Source organism: Hemitrygon akajei, chromosome 12, assembly GCF_048418815.1.
Source record: "Hemitrygon akajei chromosome 12, sHemAka1.3, whole genome shotgun sequence".
Lineage (NCBI taxonomy): Eukaryota > Metazoa > Chordata > Chondrichthyes > Myliobatiformes > Dasyatidae > Hemitrygon > Hemitrygon akajei.
The window spans coordinates 67016046-67032643 of record NC_133135.1 but is presented as its reverse complement, the minus strand read 5'-3'; the positions used below and the strand labels follow the sequence as shown (position 1 = coordinate 67032643).

The following is a 16598-nucleotide window of genomic DNA, read 5'->3' as shown; positions in this document are numbered from 1 at the left end:
TCCTGATGGCTTTCCAATTATAATAGTTAAAATGTGTGCATCAGCTTTGTTGATATGAGAAAAGAGGAAAGAAGGACATGTCTTCACTACTTAAATATGAACATCCCTATCCTCCACTGCATTACCCTTAACAAAAGTCTGCCATCACTAGAATCATTCCAGCTCATCTTTTCTGCACAATTGCTTTAAAATATTTATTTAGAGATAAAGCTCAGTAACAGGCCTTTCTGGCCTACAAACCCATGCCACCCAATTATACCCATTAAGCAATTAACCTACTAACCTGTATGCCATTGGAATGTGGGAGGAAAGCAGAACACTGGAAGGAAACCCATGTGGTCATGGGGAGAATGTACAAACTCCTTGCACACAGCAGTAGGAACTGAACTGGTCACTGACGCTGTAATAGTGTTACGCTAGTCACTAGACCACTTTGCCTCATCAAAGGTTAGCTTTATTTGTCACATGCACATCGAAACATCAAAACATACAGTGAAAAATGTCATTTGCATAAACAACTAACACAGTCTGACCATATGCTGGGAGCAGCTCGCAAATGTCACTGTGTTCCTGGCACAACATACTTACCCTCACCTATAAGTATTTGGAAAGTTGGAGGATACCGGAGCACCCAGAGGAAACTGATGCAGTCACAGGGAGAATGTACAAGTTCCTTAAAGTCAGGAGTGGCAATCAATTACATTCACTTTAATAAAGCATTATGCTACCGTGCTGGCATCATTCATCATCAACATCATTCATAAAATACAGTTATCAGAATTGTATGCCTTTCCCCAATTACCGTCACCAAGTTTTGCTAAATTTGTTCGTAGCTTCATCACTTTTCCAGCCCAGTGCCTCTTTAATACTTTCCTGTGTTAAATTTAGTTTGCTTATTTCATCAGTCTACATCTTCTTGAAGTCTGTCATCCTGTCTTTAAGTAACACAGCCAAGTTGTTATTATATTATCTATAGATATTGATTATGTCTTCTGTACACCATTTATGTATCAGGAAAAGCACTCGTCCCAGTACTAACACCAGACAAAAGCACTGTATCACCTTAATCTAGTCTGAGAAACAGCAGCTCACTGTGACTTTGCTTTCTGTCCCTAACCCAATTTCTCACCCACATGTCAATGCTTTATTTTATTCCAGGCACTTCAACCTTATTGACATGCTAATTTTGTGGCAGTTTCTGTGCATGTCTGTATTTATATCAACCTCATTATCTCATTCAACCTTTTTGCTACGTCTTCAGGCAATTCTTTCAAATAGATAAACAAGTTTGTCTTTTTGAAATTCAAGTTAGCTTCTGTTAATTATTCAGCTGATCTGAGTGATATTAATTTATTCCTGTATTACTGAAAAATCATCTCTTGTGAATTGATTAGGTTGTATTTGCTGACTTTATCCTCACATCTACTTATCAAAAATAATGTAAGATTTCCATATCTCCTGTCCCAATATTTTCGCCCTCAACTATCCTTTCCTCCCTCTCACCCCATGTCTAATCAAGTATCAAAATCTTTGACTCAAAGACAAATTTTTCCTTTAATTTTGCATTTGGAGCTGCGGATTTACTTAATTTCAATTATAGCTGCGTGGGTGACCTGCCTGGTATTAATTTGATTAGATTTTAATTCATCCAGCTTTACAAACATCTCTTAATTTACTATGATGACAGAAGCAGTTTCTCTTTTAGTTAAAACAAATTTAAAGTGATCATTTAGTACCTCAGTCATGCCCTCTACCTCTAGGGTATTGATTTTGATCCCTAATTGTCCCCATCCTTATGAAAGGTATAATAAACTCTGCCCATATTGTTCAATTCAGCAGGTCAAGCAGCATCTGTGGAAAAGTGTAAACGGTCGACGTTTCGAGTCCTTCATCAGGACTGGAGAAAAAGAAGATGAGTCAGTGTAAGAAGGTGGGGGAGGGGATGAAGAACTACAAGGTGGTAGGTGATAGGTGGAACCTGGAGAGAGAGAAGGGTGAAGTAAAGTGCTGGAAAGTCAGTTGGTGAAAGAGCTAAAGGGCTGGAGGAGGGGGAATCTGACAGGAGAGGACAGAAGGCTGTGGAAGAAAGAAAAGGGAGTGGGAGGTGATGGGTAGGAAAGGAGAAAATGTGAGAGAGGGGAATGGGGAATGGTGAAGTGGGGGGTGGGCATTAACAGAAGTTCGAGTTGGAGGCTACCCAAATGGAATGTAATGTGTTGCTCCTCCAACCTGAGTGTGGCCTCATTGCGACAGTAGAGGAGGCCATGGACTGACATGTCGGAATGTGAATGGGAATTGGAATTAAAATGGGTGCCCACTGGGAGAGCCCCCATTTTCTGGCAGATGGAATGTAGGTGTTCGGCAAAGCGGTCAATCAATTAACTTCCCAGCTCTTTACTTCACCCCTCTCCTCCTCTTGGTTTCACCTATTACCTACTACCTTGTATCTCTTCCTCCTATCCCCCACCTTCTTACTCTGACTTCTGATCTTTTTTTCTCCAGTCCTGATGAAGGTTCTCGGCCCTAAACGTTGACTGTTTACTCTTTTCCATAGATGCTGCCTGGCCTGCTGAGTTCCTCCAGGATTTTGTGTATGTTGCTTGGATTTCTAGTATCTGCAGATTTTCTCTTGTTTGCCTTCAAAGAAATTTCTAGTTCTTAATGTTTTCCTAAACTGTTGGAGCAATCAAAATCAAATTTACCTCTTTAATTTGTATTCTAGACCCTCATTAATCTTTTTAATTTGAGCTGCACTGAACATGGTTAATATTCTTAATTCACCTGCATTATCTTGTTGCTTTCCTGCATCTTTAGTATTAGAATAAGAACAAGTAATGAAATCATGTTCTTGCTCAAATCAAAATTATGGAGCTGTACTCAGAAATCTGCTTGCTTCATTCATAAAGTGCTCAGTCTGTAAGAAGTTACGCTCATTATTACTTGTTTCTTGGTGCTATGGGAGATGATTGGAGATGAAAATGGCATCTGTTTATCTGGCACACTTTTGAAGTGAATCATTCTGTTACACCATTCTGGTAAAGGTGATTGTGCCAATGAGAATAAACCTCCCCCCCCCCCCCACCCAAATAATCAGCATGCAGTGTTCATTTGAAATTATCTCAGTTATTTTAGCGTTCTAGCCTTCAGTTGATGCCATCTCCAAGTCTTGCACAGTTGCAAATACTCTCAGTAGCACTGTAGCATCAGCAACATACTGAAAAGTAGCATCAATGTTACATAAAGTTGCCAAGTGATTTCTTGTAGTGAGATTGCTCTTAGCACATTTAAGATACAAGCTACAACAATCCAGGGGAAGCGTTGTGGCAGTGACTGAAGGACTTCCTGAAGACTTCACGGAATTTGGATTAAGAATTTGTTGCCAGACATAGATTCCTGAGAGGAAGAAGGGGGAAGAAGGAAATGTGAAGATGAAATAAAAGCAGCCCTCAGGCACCTACATCATGCATGAACAACTAATTTGAGTGTAGTGCCAATAACTGAAGTCTAACCTCCCTCCGATTGGCAATCCTTACCTTCCCTCTGACACTGACATTAAAACATCGTCTTGGCCAAAATGTGAAAATAAATGCAACCATGAAATTTGAATTTCCAAACCAAATATAAATGGAAACCATGGCAGATGTTAGCTAATCTCTCTTGTGTGTTCTCGCAGACCTTAGACCTTTGCTTGTCTCGTGTCCACATAAAGCACATCACTTGGCAACAGCATACCTGGCAGAAGGCTAGTGAGTTTATTGGTGGAGACTCCTGTTGCCTTTGGCCAATGACCACGTGCAAATCTGGAACTAGCTGTTTCAAACTGCATTATATTGGCATGAGTTCAGCAACTTGAGCTGGCCTGTATGTGAGCAATGGTAAAAGCAGTAACAGAATAGTGGAGATGCAAGAGTGCATGCAGTAATCCATAGAAAGGATGTCAGGCTCGTGCTGCTTGGAACAGCAGACACTTTTCCTGGGTCAATGCTTTAGAAATCCAGCAAGTCGGATGGAGACACTTTCCAACCCTGGTTTCTACAGTCATGATAACTGTGATCACACATGCCTTCCACTGCAACACACACACACTCCTGGCAGAGCTGCTTGTGAAGTGAAGTGAAATGCAGCAAGCACTGGAGTGCTTGTGAAGTTGGCCTTCAATTCTATGCTGGAAGAGATGGACTTTAAGCTCTGCACAAACTACTGTGCCAAGTTCAGTTTCCCTCATGCTGATTAACATTTCTGGCATCTGTGTTTATTTATTTAGAGATTATTTAGAGATTTGAGTTATTCTGCATGTTCGTCCACCATCTTTAGTGTAACTTGTCCCAGCAAACCCTCAGTTGAGTCCTGTGCTAACATCAGTCTTTACACCTGAATGACCATCTTCCTGTGCCAGGCCACAAGTCACTCATGATCATTCACACCCCAGATCCTGGGCTAACCTCTAACTAGGTACAGCCAGTGATGGTTTCTAAGCTAATGATTGTTAGTGTGAAATTAATAGACTGTGTGCTTTCATTACTCGTGTTCCTCCACTGCCAAGCCACAATATTTTTCTTGAGTAACTAAAAAGAGAAAGTTGCGATGAGGGATATCCATAAAATAATTGCAATATACAAGCATGAAAGAATTGTGAATAAGAAGGAAGACTGAGAGAGTGTCATCTTTGATTGATTTGGCCTTGTCACTAGGCTAGCCAGGGATATTCCAATATATTTTTAACATTGTCTCTATTGCCAAGGGTAGATTCTGTGGTGCTTTCTCCTGCAATAAAGAAGGGGATAAGTTGTGTGATATATTTAAGACAATAAGACCATAATATGTTGTGGCAGAATTAGGTCATTTGGCCTACTGAGTCTGCCCCCCCCCCCCCACTTCATCATGGCTGATCCATTTCCGTCTCAGCCCCAATCTCCTGCTTTCTTCCTGTATCCCTTCATGCTCTGACTAATCAAGCATCTTATCAACCCTCACCTTTCATATACCCAGTGACTTGGCCTCCACAGCCATTTGTGGCATTGAATTCCACAGATTTAACACTCTCTGGTTAAAGAAATTCCTTCTCTCCATTCTAAATGGACATCCCTCTATTCTGAAGCTGCACCCTTTGGTCCCAGACTCTCCATCATAGGAAACATCTTCTCCAAGTCCACTCAGCTGAGGCCTTTCAACATTCAACAGGTTTCAATGAGATGTCCCCTCATTCTTCTGAATTCCATTGAGTGCAGGCCTGGAGTCATCAAAAGCTCATCTATTTATGACCCTCTTAATTGTGGATGTTATTAGTGGTTAATGATGAATTGTTGGAAGTTTTGAAGCTGAGTCTTTGCATGTCTGAGGAGGAGAATATTAAAGTATGAACTTCAGTTGATAGGGATTGTTGGTGTCCGAAGAATGGAGTTGTGGTTCGCTGCATAGTCTTTGAAGATTGTGATGTGTTTGGAATATGCACTTGATATGTACCCCTTTCTGTCTGAGATTATTGACTTTATTTGAGTAGAGTGTCCAAGTCCTTGGAATTTACCTGTGATTAACTGATCCCATAGTCTTTTTGAATAACTGCTTAGAAGGCCTTATGGCCACCAATTTATTTTAGAAACTGTTCATGTTTTCCTCTCTAAAAAGACCACCACCATGGTATCCAAAATTCTAGCAACTCTTTCTCTCTCTCCTATGTTGTTCCATCCTTAATGTTTCCTATGTTATGTTCATTTGCTACAAGACTTTCAATTCGCAACATGTTTCAGATTAATGAAATACCAGCCACCTTTAGCTGGTGCTTGCCAGTGACGTTTTGGATCTCCTTGCTGATACAGTGGTTATTGTTGACTCCATGCAAACAAACGTGTTGATCAGTAGACAGCAAAACAATGACAAACCATTTACAACTCAATAAACAGCCATTGTGATTCTTGTTCTAGTTTTTTGGTAGTTACCCAATTGAGCCACCTTTTTACATTTCATGAAGCTAACAGTGAACGCCATGCATTATTCTCATCTAACAGTATCTTGTGAAAAATGCAGTTTGTTCAAAGCATGGAAGAAACTTCACAGAAGCTCCTAAATTTTGTTTTCAGTTCACTAAAGGTATTGTGAAACAGTGATATGTGCCAGGTTTGTTGTTTTTCCACTCTGTGTGTCAGTCGAGTGGTCTGAAATATAGTTTGCCTTTGTGTTAATTTGTTATTTCATCTACAAAGAAGCTATACGGGCAATATGCTGTTTTCAGTGTGAAGCTTTTTGCTTTAAAAAATGTTCATTCTTAAACCTGCAACTCACAATTTTACACAAAGCATATTTTCTACTACCCTGTGGTCACTGGCAATGCACATGCTGGGCCATGCTATTTCTTCTGACATTGCAGTCTTCCACTGGGAGGTCTGTAGGGATGGCATGCATTGAGATACTACAAGGAGAAACAATAAGAGAATGCTGAGTAAGGTGTTGCAGTTACAATGAAAGTGCAGTGCAGCCCGACAATAAGGTACAGCAAGTGCCGTAATGAAGTAGATTGTGAAGTCAACAGTCCATCTTATAGCCCACCATCCGGTGGTCCGTTCAATAGGAATAGAAGTTGCCCTTGAGCCTGGTGATAGGTTTTGAACACAAAACACCAGGCACACAAGATATATTTTTATTAGCGTTGAGGAATGACTCCTGGATGTACAAACAGCCGGAACATTAAGTTGCAAACAGATATATCCTAAACTATGTATCAAATGGCAGAAATCTGTCTTTAATTATGTGTCAGTTAAGTAGATGACCACTTAATACTTTCATTGATGTCATGGGGGGAGGGGGGTTTCAATGAAAGTCGATTTATTTGTCCTCCCCTGTGTAGCTCTAATGGTACAGAATCAGAATATGCCAGGCTACATAATTGGTTTCAAAGGCCTTAAAATATTATTGGATGTTAGAGTATAATATATTGTTATACAAGTATTAGTAGAAGTGATTGCCTTGTCAATATCCTAAGAAAATCTGTTAAACGGATCCCCCATGCTAAGCTGGCAATCTACAATCTTGACAGACAGTTGAGCAGGGAGGTTACATGTAAACAATATTTTTTTAAAGACTGTTTCTTGCTTTTTATTAACTGACTACTCCCCCTATCATTTTTAACTCCTGAAAGATGCCCCATGTCTAACAAACCCTCCTAGGATTTTCCTTCCTAGCATGACAAAATTATTGCATGTGTCTAATTAAATACAAATAATTCTGTCAAGCTCTGGTGGTATCAGATTTTTCATGGAAGAGATCTCATGGAACTTCACTGTGATTTACTGTTGTCAGTTAAATCATTTAAAATAACACTTCAATTTGACCAGAAGAAATCTCAGGTCAGATTCTTGTTCTGCACCAAATGAACTGATCTCAGCTGGAGCAATGTGCTGCAATTGAATTGGATCCAGATTCAGATTTATTTTTCATGTGTACATTGAAACATACAGCAAAATGCATCATTTGTGTTAACAACTAACAAAAGCTAAGGATGAGCTGGGAGAGGGTAGCCCACAAGTGTCACCATACACTCCTGCACCAACAATCAACAAAACCTTTCCTCCCTCCCACCCATATGTTAAAGCTCACATAATTGGGTTATGAGAATGGTGTAGGTGTGGGGTGAGAATGTGGAAGTTGCAGGAGAGAAAGAAGTAGTTTATGCCAAGGTACCCTTTAGCATTGTTACCCTTTTCAGTTTGGTTGACCTCAGGTGAAATTAGACTGGAGCTAAATTGTCATTCTCCTTCAAGGCAAGAAAGAGTCATTTGAGGATGGGTTGAAAGAGTAGTGAAGAGAAGTGGAAGAGGAATCCAAAACTAAAGCAAGGGTGTAGAATTCATAAATGTCTGACACAGGTTCCAACATTTGATTCAATAGTGTAAGGTACTATGGTGCATTGCTTTGCCAAAGTTAATATGGTCTGAAGGACTTCTTGCTCTGAAATAGTTATTGGAAAGACAAATCAAACATTTTATAAAATCATTGAGTTTAACACAACACCAGGATCCAGTCTGCATTACAAAATGTGTTTACCCTGGCAGGATCAAGAAGCTTACAGTGAGGCTGTTCATGGTGCATTCATATGAATACTGCAACAGGGAGCCAAGAATGCCAAACAGATGATGCTAATGAAAATGAAAAGGATTGCATGATTTGAGGACATTTAATTTAGTGGCATTTATTTACAGTCATATAATTATAGAGCTATACAGCATAGAAGCGTCTCCTTCAGCTGAGCTATTTTGTGCTATCCAAGGGGCCTGTCTGCGTTGGTCTCAAGTGCCTGCATTTGGCCCAAATCCCTCTAAACATTTCTTAAACATGTACCTGTCTAAATATCTTTTAAATGTTGTCATTTTACCTGCCTCCACCACTTTCTCTGGCAGCTCATTGCATTTCACCATCACCCTCTGTATGAAAAGCAAGTGAATTCTCATTCAGTCCGCTTTCATTTTTTCCCCTCAACTTAAGCCTATGTCCTCTAGTTTTAGACTTCCCTATCCTGGGGAAAAGACTGTGATCATTCACCTTATCCAAGCCCCTTATGATTTAATATAACTCCATATGGTCACCCCTCAGCCTTTTATACTCCAAGAAAAACAGACCCAGCCTTTCCATTCTCTACTTATAACCCAAGCCATCCTTGTGAACCTTTTCTGCACCTGCACCCTTTTCAGCTTAATGACATGCTTCCTATAGCTAGGTGACCAGAGCTCCACACAATATTCCAAGTGCAGATTTACTAATGTCCTAATTAGCTAGAACATGATGTCCTAAATTTTCTTTTCAAACCCTGACTGATGAAGTCAAGAATGCCAAATGCCTTCTTCACTACTCTAATACCTGTGTTGTCACTTTTAGGGAACTGTGTACTTGTACCCCTGGGTCTCTGTTCTATTCTGCTCTTCAGGGTTCTGCCATTAACTATATAAGTCTTGTCCTGATTTAACTTCCCAAAATGCAACACTTCACACTTGTTTGCATTAAATTCCATCTGCCATTCTTTAGCCTACTTTCCCAGTTGATTAAAATCCTGTTGTAACCTTAGATAACCTTTTATTTCTGTCCACTGTACCACCAACTTTGGAGTTAACTTACTAATTATTGCCACATATGTTTTCATCTAAGTCATTAAACAGATGACAAACAAAATAGAACCTAGCGCAGATCCATTTGAAGCACAAGCAGGAGGCAATCTGTAGATGTTAGAAATTCAACGCTACACATAAAAATGCTGGAGGAACTCAGCAGGCCGGACAGCGTCCATGGAAAAGAGTATAGTTGAAGTTTCAGGTGAGACCCTTCATCAAGACTGTAGGGTCTTGGCCCGAATTGTTAACATTTTACTCATTTCCATAGATGCTACCTGGCCTGCTGAGTTCCTCCAGCATTTTGTGTGTGTGTGTGTGTGTGTTGCTCTCCATTTGAAATATGACTGGCTACAGGCTCCATTCAGGAAAACAACTCTGCACTACCACACTCAGACTCTGGCCACAAAGACAATTTTGTATCCAATTGACCAGTTCACTCTAGATCCCATATGATATAACTTTCAGTCAGCAGGACCTTATCAAAGGCTTTCCCAAAGTCCATGCATCACTCTGCCTTCTTCCCACATCAATCCATTTGACCACCTCTTCAAAATACCCTGTTGAATTCATGGGGCACCATTTCCCACCCACTAAGGCACGCTGATAATCCTAGTCAGTCATTCTCTTTCCAAGTGCTGGTAGAACCTGTCTCTCAGAATCCCTTTCAATCCCACCTGTCATTCTCCAGTCTTCCGGTACCACACTTGTGGCTAATATTATAGGAAAGTCTGAATTGCAACTACTAGTCAGTACTTTGGATATAACTATCACCACCTCTGGCATGCTTTATGAGCTCAGCAGGATAGATCCATAGCTTTAGATATATGAAGGAGGGTTGGGGGGGTGTATTCAAAATTTACTCTTATTGCTTGGAATTTCACCATATAGATAAGGCGAAGGAAATTTGGTGATTGTCACTTACAGTTCACCCTCAACTGATGAATGAGATCTTTCATATTTAGCATTATTTGTAGATACAGTAAGGAAAGAAAAGGTACAGTTTTAGTTTACTTTGAACACTAAGTAACCACCACTAAGAATGATTCAACAGTATCACCAACTATGCTTCATCATATGATGAAAATTCAGTATATCATAGGATTGATCTAAAGGACTGTCAAGTATTTATTATTGTTTCAAAATACAATCTATATCAAGTCTTTTGGTTACTTACTCTATAGTGTAATCCAATGGAAATGGATTAAACCTGGTAATAAGGTATGATTCTGCAGATGCCGGAATCAGGAGCAACAAACAATGTGCTGGAGGAACTTGGTAGGTCAAGCATCATCAGTGGGAGGAAAGAAATGTTGGCTTTTTAGGTCAAAACCTTACATCAGTGATAGATGGTAGTACAGGCTGATAAGCTATGAGACGTGTGAGTGTCAGATGTATATCAGCACCATCTATTAATTTCATGTTCAGCAGTATCTAAGCAGTTAGGTTTTGGTAGTGGAAATCTTTTAGAAACATCAATACAAACATAGATCCATAGCTTTAGATATATGAAGGGGGGTTGGGGGGGGGTGGTATTCAAAATTTACTCTTATTCCTCTAAGGGTTGTCACTTAGAGGAAAATGGCTTAATAAGGACAGGCCAGCATTGAATTCTTAAGGGAAAATTGTACTTAACGAATGTAGTAATGTTTTTTTTAGCAAATTGAGTTTATGAAAATAATGCAATTAATGTTATGTAACTGGACTTCCAAAAAGCCTTTAAAAGACAAAAGGATGTTAGTTAAAAGCAAGGTTAAATAAATGATTTTGTGCTGACACTTAAAAGTGTCAACTGAGTTTGCATCCCTTATAGTTTTAGATATTGAATTCTACAGTTCAGGAACATTGTTCAAATAAGCTGACTTGCCAATGATGAAATGGACTATATAATAAAAAAGTAGTGATTGAAAATTGCTTAGACTTGTTTTTATACTTCTTAATATGTTGGGCTTTTTCTCGTTTTTTCTTGGAAATCACACTCTAGAAATATCCCAGTAAGTCACTTCAGTGCCCTTTTTAAAACCCAGGGAACTGAGGAAGAAAAGGGCAGGTTTGAGAAATGTAGTCTGTTGAGCAATTCAGTCAGATCATGGCTGGTCTGTAACCTGTATCTGTATATCTCCCAGTTCTTCATATCACTTTATATTTTTGGTTAACAAAGATCCGTCAGTTACGGTTTCAAAATGAGCATCATTGCTGTCAGTGGAAGAAAGTTTTAAGCCTCTGTCATCTTTTGCATGCGTGATTGTTTCACAAAGGCCCACCTCCTATTTTTAAACTATGTCATTTATTTCTGGACTCCTTACCTACCAGAGACTTCCTGTCAGTCTTAACTGCTTTCTTTATCAGATCATCCATGAAACCTTCTAAATAATTTGGAAAAATCTATAGCTTGCTTAATGTCTCTTTATTATTTAATGCATACTATTCTGTTATCTTTGATTTCATCAAAAGGCAGTAAGTTTTTTTAAAGATATGGTAACTTTTTTTCAGAATTCTATTTGTAGTCCAACTGCTGTCTTGTAGAATATTTCAAATGAGTTTATGTTCTGTGTACATAGACCCAAACTCTCTTTAAACTGCTAAAATAAAAGAAGAAAATGCTGCAAATTCCCATCAGGTTAGGCTGCATCTTTTGGAAAAGAAATTGTGTTAGCATTTTGTCAGAACTGGGAAGGAGATTTTTAAAAATGCTAATTAAACTGCAGGGTGGATGGAGAATGTCCCTGTTGTGGTTAAACCAGGTGATCATTTTCTCTTTCTCTTCCCACAAGTTGACTTCACATGACCTACTTGATACTTCCCAACATTTCAATTTTTATTTTAGATTTTCATCATGAGCAGTTTTTCTTTTGAATTTTCACTTAATGGACCATTTTTACTTCCCTGTCTTAGAAAGTATTCTACAAGTTTTCCAGACACCTAAGGCAATGAACACATTTGCCATCATTGAAATCCTGCTTTGTGCAGTTTAACCTATTCCTTAAATCTATTAATAATACAAAAATAATTTTACATGCTCCTGCGTGGTAGGTTGGTCCCAAAGGTGGGATCACATGGGACCCAGGATGAACTGGACAATTACATTAAAAATGGTCTTGGTGGTAGAAGTCAGAGGATGGTACTGGAAGATGTTTGTTTGATTGGATACCTGTGACTAGCTGTGTGCTGTAGAGATCTGTGGGCTGGCTCCCCTCAACTGCTTGAATGGTTTGGATGGAATGTATGTGGATGACACCAAAGAGGACAGTGAAGAGGTTTATCAGGGTGCCCACCAAACGTAGTTCCATTTGCTTGAACTTTGCCTACATCCTGATAAACCCTTCAAACTCCTGTGCCTGTCCAAATGTCACTTAAATGCTGTAATTGTACCCACCTCCATCAATTTCTTTAGCAGCTCATTTCATATATGCTCATGATTATATAAACCTCTGTAAGATCACCTCTCAGCCTCCAGGGAAAACATTTCCCACCTATCCAGCCTGAAATCCTCAGGTCACAGCAACATCCTTGCAAACCTCTTCTGCATCCTCTCTACTTTAATCACAACCTTACTATTGCTAGGCAACCAGAGCTCCAAGTGTGATTTGACCAACATGTTGTATAACTGACACAGAAGATTCCTAGCCAAGCATGCCATATGCTTTCTTTACCATCCTGTCACCTGTGTCACTTTCAGGGAACTGTATACTTATACCCCTGAGTCTCTGTAGTACAGTATTCCTCAGGGCCATTATATTCATTTTGTATGTCTTGCCCTACTACATTATTTCACATTTTTATGAGTTAAGTTTCTTCTGTCATTCTGTTGCCCATTTTCCCCATTGATCCAGATACTTGTTGTATAATTAGACAACCTTCTTCACTGTCCACTATATTACTACTGATGTCACCTGAAAGCTCAGTAGACATGCCACCTGCATTGTTATCCAGATTGTTAATATACATGACTCTTGCCAAACATGGATGTAAACTGGACCTACGTAACATTGAAAGTGTATGTGAATAACTCCCATTGCTCTACCATCATTTACGTAATCTACCAAATTTATTCTGTTTGTTGCTGCTGATCTCTGTTTTACTTTCACTGAATACAACACTGGCCCGAAGAGACTGGGCTGAACCTTGCTGGGAAACAGTGGTCCCATACCTAACTCCCAGCATTCCTCAGTATGCTTGGGATTTTCATGCAAAGGCAAGTGCTCAATTTTGCTGGAAACTCTTCATTCGTATTTGTTGACTGCTGTTTGATGTTGGACTTTTCATGGAGGTTGGGAATGGTGGACAAACTTGCTGCAGTTCCTCAGCACTTAGGCATGAGGTTCTGTCTGCTGAATGTGTGCCAGGTTAGAACTGGCACTGGAACAGCAAGTCCATTCATCCCATTCGAAACGAATGGCTGCACAGCACTGGGATTAGTAATAGTTCATTTACATTTTTAAACTGATTTAATTTGGTTAATGTGCTTTTAAATCTTTTAATTTTTAACCTTGTTAGTTTTCATTTTCCTTTAGTTTTTGAATTTCAAGAACATTGTGAAGTTTTAAGAGTTTATCTCTCATTATATCTGTTCAACATGTTTACAGCTCTTCCTGTATCATTTTCCCTTGATGTGTTTGGTTTACATTCTGGCTGTCTTGCAGCCATATCTTGGTAATGGTTTCCTTGTCAATCCTTCCAAGCTGAATTTGCATTTGTAAATTACTATGCCTTTCGCATTCTTGCGTGTTTGTACAGCAACCTTTACTTGAGCCTATACTTTAACTTGTTGTAAAGTTTACTTGCACATTTCTTCTTTCTGAGTACTGGTTTAATTATCCTAACCTCTTGGTTTTCCAGCCACCCATCTGACTAAAGTGTAGTGATCCTTCCTGAAAGTGTGATAGCCAGAATTGTACACTAAACTTGGTTTGCTTTGTAAATCTTTAACATTTTTACTATGAATTCTGTGCTTTAGGATGTCATATGCTTCCCTAACTGCTTTGTTACTCCATCCTGTCCCCATCAGCAAAAATATGTGGACATTTACCTCACATTTCTCTGTACATGCACCTCTAAGCTTGTGCAATCTAGTTTTCATTGTCCTTTCCCATTATATCTTCAAGAAATCACCTCAGAATTTTCTGTGCTGAACTTTATCTGCCATATGTTGCCCATTCTCCAGTCTTTCACTCCACTGCCCTCCCCCCTACCCCACCCAACCCCAACTGGAAGTCCAAGTCATTCGTATTGGAACACCAACAGTTGTAATATTAGACTTTAGGGAAGTCGTTATCTCTTTCCTGTCTTAAAGTTATCCATTCCCTTCTGTTTTTGATCCCTTGAGCAGTAGAATGTCCACACTGATACTACTCCATCATCCGGTGGGCTTCAGTTTCACCAATGATTTGAATTTCCATAACTATAATATTAACTGCACTGCCTGGCGTTCCTCACTGTTGTTTCGTCAAAACACCGAATCATTTCAGCAGATACATGCTGACTCTCTTTAATAATAGCTTATATTTGTCATTTGTTTCACCAAAAACTGAAAATGTTACTTGAGAAATCTGGTCCAGTTTTTGACATTTTATTCATAGCTTTTCCACACAGTTCAAGGTTAAGATTTCCGATTATTTTCTGTTTTATGAGTGCATGGTGTGCATAATTGGCTGTAAGATATTTGCACATAAGAAAATAAATGTGATGCCAAAGTATGACAAATTTTCCATGACACAACACTTGGTGAGCTGGATGATATAGCAGTATCAGGGATAAGAAATATTTTGATAGTATTGATGAAGGTAAATAATTAGATCACCTGAAGCTGAAAAGGAAAGTTTGTTGGGGTGTTTCAATAAAAGTGAAAGGGAAATCACAGGATTGGGCTGATTTGGAAGTGTAGATCAAGACTCTGGTTACCTTGATGAGGCAAGATATCTTGGAATTTGGCAGCACGGGTAACAAAAGAAATTGAGGTTTGGCAGCTTGAAGATGGGGATTTTGCAGCAGTGTGGAAGACATTTTGTGGTTTGCTCTTATGACACCCATATTTGCATTGCTTACATAGTTAAGTCTTTATGTAAGCCACATTGATTTAAGAATGTTAAGAGGCACTCAGCATATGTTTTTTGTCCCATAATTAACTACCTTTAAAACTTATGAAATTTTTGAAGCAAAAGATTATTGCTCAAATGAATTTTCACCTTGTAATGCTTTAAATCTGTCATAAAAGGAGCCAAAAGTAAATTGAATGAAGAAATTATTTGATTTTTCCAATTCTGAAAATGATTAATTTTATAAAGCAAATATCGTGTACCTACTTTCAGTAGAAAGAGAATAATTTCTGTAAACTTCCCTCTTGAAATTTTGATAATACTTTATATATGAAACTTTACCTGAAAAGAATTGAGTTGTGATTAATCTTTTCAAATAATTTAGCTAAGTAAAACCTCAGTAAACATCTTGTTCATCTCTATTTTGTGCGTGGTAGGTCATGTGTAGCCAACCTTATAGAGTTTTTTGAGGATGTTACCAGGAAAGTTGATCAAGGGAAGTCAGAGGTCTCCTTCATCTCATATTAAGGAATGAGACCTGGTAGGTGACTGAAGTTGTTGTTGAAGAGCACTTTGCGTCTAGTGATCATAAAGCCAATAGTTTCAGTATTGCAAGGAACAAGACTGGTCCTCTGGAAGATCAGAAAGATAATCTATGCATGGGGGAAATGTTAAATGGATTTTTTACATCTGTATTTGCTTGGGAGATGGACACAGAGTCTATACAAGTAAGGCAAAGCAGCAGCAAGGTCACGGACCCGATACAGATTACAGAGGACAAGCTGTTTTCTGTCTTGGAGCAAATTAGAGTGGACAAATCCACAGGGCCTGACAAAGTGTTGCCTCGGACCCTGTGGGGGGCAAGTGCAGACATTGCAAGGGATATTGCATAGCAGAGATATTTAAACGTGTGAAGTCCCGGAGGTTTGGAGGAGAGCTAATTTTGTTCCGCTGTTTAAGAAAAGCTCTAAAAATACACCAGGAAATTATAAGCCGGTGAGCCTGACATCAGTAGTGGTAAAGTTAGTGGAAGTTATTCTAAGGGACCAGATATAGGAGTATTTGGCTAGACAGGGATTGATTAGTGATAGTCAGCATGGCTTTGTGCATGGTAGGTCATGTCTAACCAAACTTATAGAATTTTTCAAGGACGATACCCAGGAAAGTTGATGAAGGCAAGTCAGTGGACGTTGTCTACATGGGATTCAGCAAGGCACTTGACAAGGTCCCGCATGGGAGGTTGGTCAAGGAAATTCAGTTGCTCAACATTCAAGATGAGGTAGTAAATTGGATTACTCATTTGCTTTGTGGGAGAAGCCAGAGAGTGGGAGTAGATGGTAGTCTCTTTGATTTCATGCCTATGACTACTAGAGTGTGGCAGGGATCAGTGCTGGGTCCTTTGTTGTTTGTTATCTCTATCAATCATCTGGATGATAATGCCCTAAACCAGATCAGCAAATTTGCAGATGAC

At 39.2% G+C, this 16598-nt stretch overlaps 1 protein-coding gene across 8 annotated transcripts in view; it reads left to right on the top strand.

The window, feature by feature from the left end:
* Positions 1-16598, top strand: part of LOC140737141 (zinc finger protein GLIS3-like) — a 339442-nt gene that overhangs the window by 280014 nt on the left and 42830 nt on the right. The gene's annotated exons all lie outside the window — the stretch shown is intronic.